Below are 5216 nucleotides of genomic sequence, written 5' to 3'. Positions count from 1 at the left end.
TGTGTGTGTTTGTGCCTGTGTGTGTTTGTACCTGTGTGCGTGCCTGTGTGCGTGCGTGTGTTTGTGCCTGTGTGTGTTTGTGCCTGTGTTTGTGCCTGTGTGTGTTTGTGCCTGTGTGTGTGTGCCTGTGTGTGTGTGTGTGTGTGTGTGTGTGTGTGTGTGTGTGTGTGTGTGTGTGTGTGTGTGTGTGTGTGTGTGTGTGTGTGTGTGTGTGTGCACACCTCCCAGTATGTGAAGGTTGTACTTTGCTTCTGAAGGGTGTTATCATCATGCTGTCAGGGTGGGAAGTGTTTATTCAGTTAGTCATAAAACTGAACTTGGAGATGAAACATTTAAAAGGTTAAATATATATTATGACCTCATGCATAGTGTGGTGCAACTTCCTGATAACAGACATCAACGACAATAGAATTCAAATATACCAAGGCTGACACGATTGGCTCGTTCAAATGTTTACGCCCTCCACCGAGGCATGCTAGAGAGACAGAGGGACTTCTCTGACCAACACCCCATTGACAGCCCAACTAGCCAACATCTGAATCTTATTCCTAACCTTAACCCCTAACCCTATCTTAACCTTCATTTTAACCAATCAACGTTGGTTTGCTGGTCAGCCGCGTCCCTTTAGTTTTTCCCTGAGGCTCAATTGGAAAGCGGCAGTGGAAACAGTCTTGGTGGATTAGCATTTTGTGGTCGTTGACTTCTTTCAGCAGGAAGTAGAGCACTATACAGGGACTGGAATGGGGGGATATTAGGGAGGAATACTATGTTTAATGCTGTTCACTAGACCTGGTTCTGTTCACTAGACCTGGTTCTGTTCACTAGACCTGGTTCTGTTCACTAGACCTGGTTCTGTTCACTAGACCTGGTTCTGTTCACTAGACCTGATTCTCAACTTGCCATATGTGTCACAGGAGTGGCTTCATTTACATTAGGCCCCAGATTTAATCCCCATCTCTCTCTCTCGATCAATGACACAACGCTCATGTCTGTAGTGTGTGTGTGTCCCTGTGTGTCCCCCGCCAATAGTTAATATTCACCAATCATTTGATTAGTTTGTCAACATCCTGTTCTTGCCTCATTCACCCTGCATGATCCTGATTGATTAGAATACAGGTCAATGATACTAAAGCTGACACTGTTTTGCATTGGTCTTTGCAATGGAAATAGTTTCACAGCCAATGTTTTAGTCCCACAACCAATTAGTTTACATTTTAAGAGTTGACTGGTGTGGTTTTGCTTGAAAGTGTTTGAGGGTGTGTGTATACTGTAGTGTGTGTGTGTCCCTGTGTCTGTTTTAAGAGGCTGAGACTCTCTTGTCTATGTTGTGATGTCACAGTGACGGTACCCTGGATTTGTGCAGATCAAGAGGGGTGATGGGAAATACAGAAAGCCTATTAGTGCGGAGCGGCTATTAAATACACACACGATATGTTCTTCTATCCTCATGGAGACCTAAAATTAATTTACATTCTCAATCCTATTTTCCTTAACCTGTAACCCTAACCCCCCCCCCCCCCCCCCCCCCCACACACACACACACACACAGTCTGATAGGTCCAGACACAAGCAAAAAGCCACACCTAGGTCTACAACCAATCATTGACCATAACGCATGTCACTTGCTAGTACATAAACACCACTTACACACTAATGGCAATTAACACATCCACCTTCTTTCTGTCCCTCTTACACACACACAATACCAGATCTACTATTAACCGTGTCCCCTCACCTTCAGGTAGACGTTTCCATAGCCCTAAGCACAGATCTAGGATCAGCTTGCCCTCCTCAAACTCTCTAGACCATTAAGGGGGAGGATTCTAAACTGATCTTAGATCTTTATAGGAAGGAGCAACTTCATCATAGTTTGTGTTCCTATCCCACCTGGACAAGAGAAATACCTACAGTTGAAGTCGGAAGTTTAAATACACTCAAATTTGTTGTTAACAAACTATAGTTTTTCCAAGTCAGTTAGGACATCTACTTTGTGCATGACACAAGTAATTTTTCCAACAATTGTTTACAGACAGATTATTTCACTTATAATTCCCTGTATCACAATTCCAGTGGGTCAGAAGTTTACATTCAGTAAGTTGACTGTGCCTTTAAACAGCTTGGAAAATTCCAGAAAATTATGTAATGGCTTTAGAAGCTTCTGATAGGCTAATTGACATCATTTGAGTCAATTGGAGGTGAACCTGTGGATGTATTTCAAGGCCTGCCTTCAAACTCAGTGCCTCTTTGCTTGACCATGGAAAAATATAAAGAAATCAGCCAAGACTTCAGAAGAAGAATTGTAGACCTTCACAAGTCTGACTCATCTTTGGGAGCAATTTCCAAACGCCTGAAGGTACCACGTTCGTCTGTACAAACAATAGTACGCAAGTATAAACACCATGGGACCACGCAGCCGTCATACCGTTCAGGAAGGAGACACGTTATGTCTCCTAGAGAATAACGTACTTGGGTGCGAAAAGTGCAAATCAATCCAAGAACAACAGCAAAGGACCTTGTGAAGATGCTGGAGGAAACAGGTACAAAAGTATCTATATCCACAGTAAAACGAGTCCTATATCGACATAACCTGAAAGGCTGCTCAGCAAGGAAGAAGCCACTGCTCCAAAACCGCCATAAAAAAGCCAGACTACGGTTTGCAACTGCACATGGGGACAAAGATCGTACTTTTTGGAGAAATGTCCTCTGGTCTGATGAAACAAAAATTTAACTATTTGGCCATAATGACCATCGTTATGTTTGGAGGAAAAAGGGGGATGCTTGCAAGCCGAAGAACACCATCCCAACCGTGGAGCACGGGGGTGGCAGCATCATGTTGTGGGAGTGCTTTGCTGCAGGGGGGACTGGTGCACTTCACAAAATAGATAGCATCATGAGGTAGGAAAATTACGTGGATATGTTGAAGCAACATCTCAAGACATCAGTCAGGAAGTTAAAGCTTGTTCACAAATGGGTCTTCCCAATGGACAATTACCCCAAGCATACTTCCAAAGTTCCAAGGTTGTGGAATGCTACCTGAAACGTTTGACCCAAGTTAAACAAATTAAAAGCAATGCTAACAAATACTAATTGAGTGTATGTAAACTTTTGACCCACTGGGAATGTGATGAAAGATATAGAAGTTGAAATAAATATTTCTCTCTACTATTATTCTGACATTTCATATTCTTAAAATAAAGTGGTGATCCTAACTGACCTAAGACAGGGAATTTTTACTACGATTAAATGTCAGGAATTGTGAAAAACTGAGTTTAAATGTATTTGACTAAGGTGAATGTAAACTTCTGACTTCAACTGTATGTAAGAATACCATATGTAAGAATACCATAGTACCCTCCAAGCTCATCACTAAGCTGAGGGCCCTGGGTCTCAGCCCCTCCCGGTGCAACTGAGCCCTGGACTTCCTGACAGGCTGACCCCAAGTGGTATAGATGGGCTACAACACCTCTGCCACGCTGATCCTCAACACGGTGGCCACACAGGGGTGTTTGGTCAGCCCCCTTCTATACTCTCTGTTCACCTATGACTGTGTGGCCATACAAGTCTTCAACACCATCATCAAGTTTGCTGACGACACTACAGAGGTAAGCCTGATTACCAACGATGATGAGACGGCCTACAGGGAGGAGATGAGAGCCCTGGCAGAGTGGTGCCAAGAAAATAGCCTCTCCCTCAACATCAACAAAATGCTGATCGTGGACTTCAGGAGACAGCAGAGTGAGCGGGCCCCCATCCACATCGACGGGGCCACAGTGGAGAGGGTCAAAAGCTTCAAGATCCTCGGCGTGCACATCACTGACAGCCTTAAGAATGGTCCCTTAGACAACCGCACCACGCGGGAGGCCAAGGCACTGCATCACAGTGCTAACTGTGCCACTAGAGATCCTGGTTAGAGTCCAGGCTCTGTAGTTGCCGGCCGCGACTGGGAGACCCATTTGGCCCAGCGTCGCCCGGGTTAGCGATTAGTGTGGCTTGCCGGGCGCAATGCACACTGACACGGTCGCCAGGTCTACAGTGTTTCCTCCGACACTTTGGTGCGGCTGGCCTCCAGGTTAAGCGAGCGTTGTGTCAAGAAGCAGTGCGGCTTGGTTGTGTTTCAGAGGACACACGGCTCTCGACCTTCGCCCCTCCCGAGTCCGTACGGGAGTTGCAGCAATGGGACAAGACTAACTACCAATTTGGATACCACAAAATAAAAAAAAATTAAAGGAAAAATTAAAAAAGATTACATAGATTTTTTTTTATTTTAAAGACATATAAAAAAAATGGTCCCTTCACATAGAAAGCGTAGTGAAGAAGACTCACTGCCCGCCCGCGAGGACATCTACAGCACCGGTGTCACAGGAAGGCCATGAACATCATCAAGGACCTCAGTCATCTGAGCCACGTCCTGTTCACCCCGCTTCCATCTAGAACAGGGGTGTCAAACTCATTCCACGGAGGGCCTAGTGTCTGCAGGTTTTTGTTTTTTCCTTTCAATAAAGCCCTAGACAACCAGGTGTGGGGAGTTCCTAACTAATTAGTGATGTTAATTCATCAATCAAGTACAAGGGAGGAGCGAAAACCCGCAGACACTCGGCCCCCCGTGGAATGAGTTTGACACCTGTGATCTAGAAGGTGGAGACAGTACAGGTGCTTCAAAGCTAGGCCATCAGACTGTTAAATAATCTCCACTAGCCGGTCTCTGCCCAGTACCCTGCCCTGAACTTTAGTCACTGTTACTAGCCGGCTACCACCCGGTACTCTACCCTGCACCTTACAGACTGCACTGGTGGCTTTACATTGGTCACTTTGATAATGTTTCCAAACTGTTTTACCCCCTTTATATACTGTATTCCAGTCAAGACTCATCCTATATAACTACTGCTGTACACACCTTTTCTATTCATATACTGTTCATAATGCCAAGTTCAAGTTAGTCCCTCCCTGTTTCGGTCCACTTTCTGCCATTTAGTTTCTAGTGAAATATGGTTGTCTCTAGTGAATACCACCCAGTCCTCTCTCTCACCATCTCTATGGTTGTCTCTAGTGAATACCACCCAGTCCTCTCTCACCATCTCTATGGTTGTCTCTAGTGAATACCACCCAGTCCTCTCTCTCACCTCATCTCTATGGTTGTCTCTAGTGAATACCACCCAGTCCTCTCTCTCACCTCATCTCTATGGTTGTCTCTAGTGATACCACCCAGTCCTCTCTCA

General features: G+C 45.1%; 1 protein-coding gene across 1 annotated transcript in view; it reads left to right on the top strand.

Moving 5' to 3' along the window:
- Window positions 1–5216, top strand: part of LOC129841025 (dual specificity testis-specific protein kinase 2-like) — a 31540-nt gene that overhangs the window by 15798 nt on the left and 10526 nt on the right. The window lies entirely within an intron of this gene.

The sequence above is a fragment of the Salvelinus fontinalis genome, chromosome 42 (assembly GCF_029448725.1).
Source record: "Salvelinus fontinalis isolate EN_2023a chromosome 42, ASM2944872v1, whole genome shotgun sequence".
Taxonomy (NCBI): domain Eukaryota; kingdom Metazoa; phylum Chordata; class Actinopteri; order Salmoniformes; family Salmonidae; genus Salvelinus; species Salvelinus fontinalis.
The sequence above is the reverse complement of the archived record's forward strand: the minus strand, read 5'-3'. Positions and strand labels throughout refer to the sequence as shown.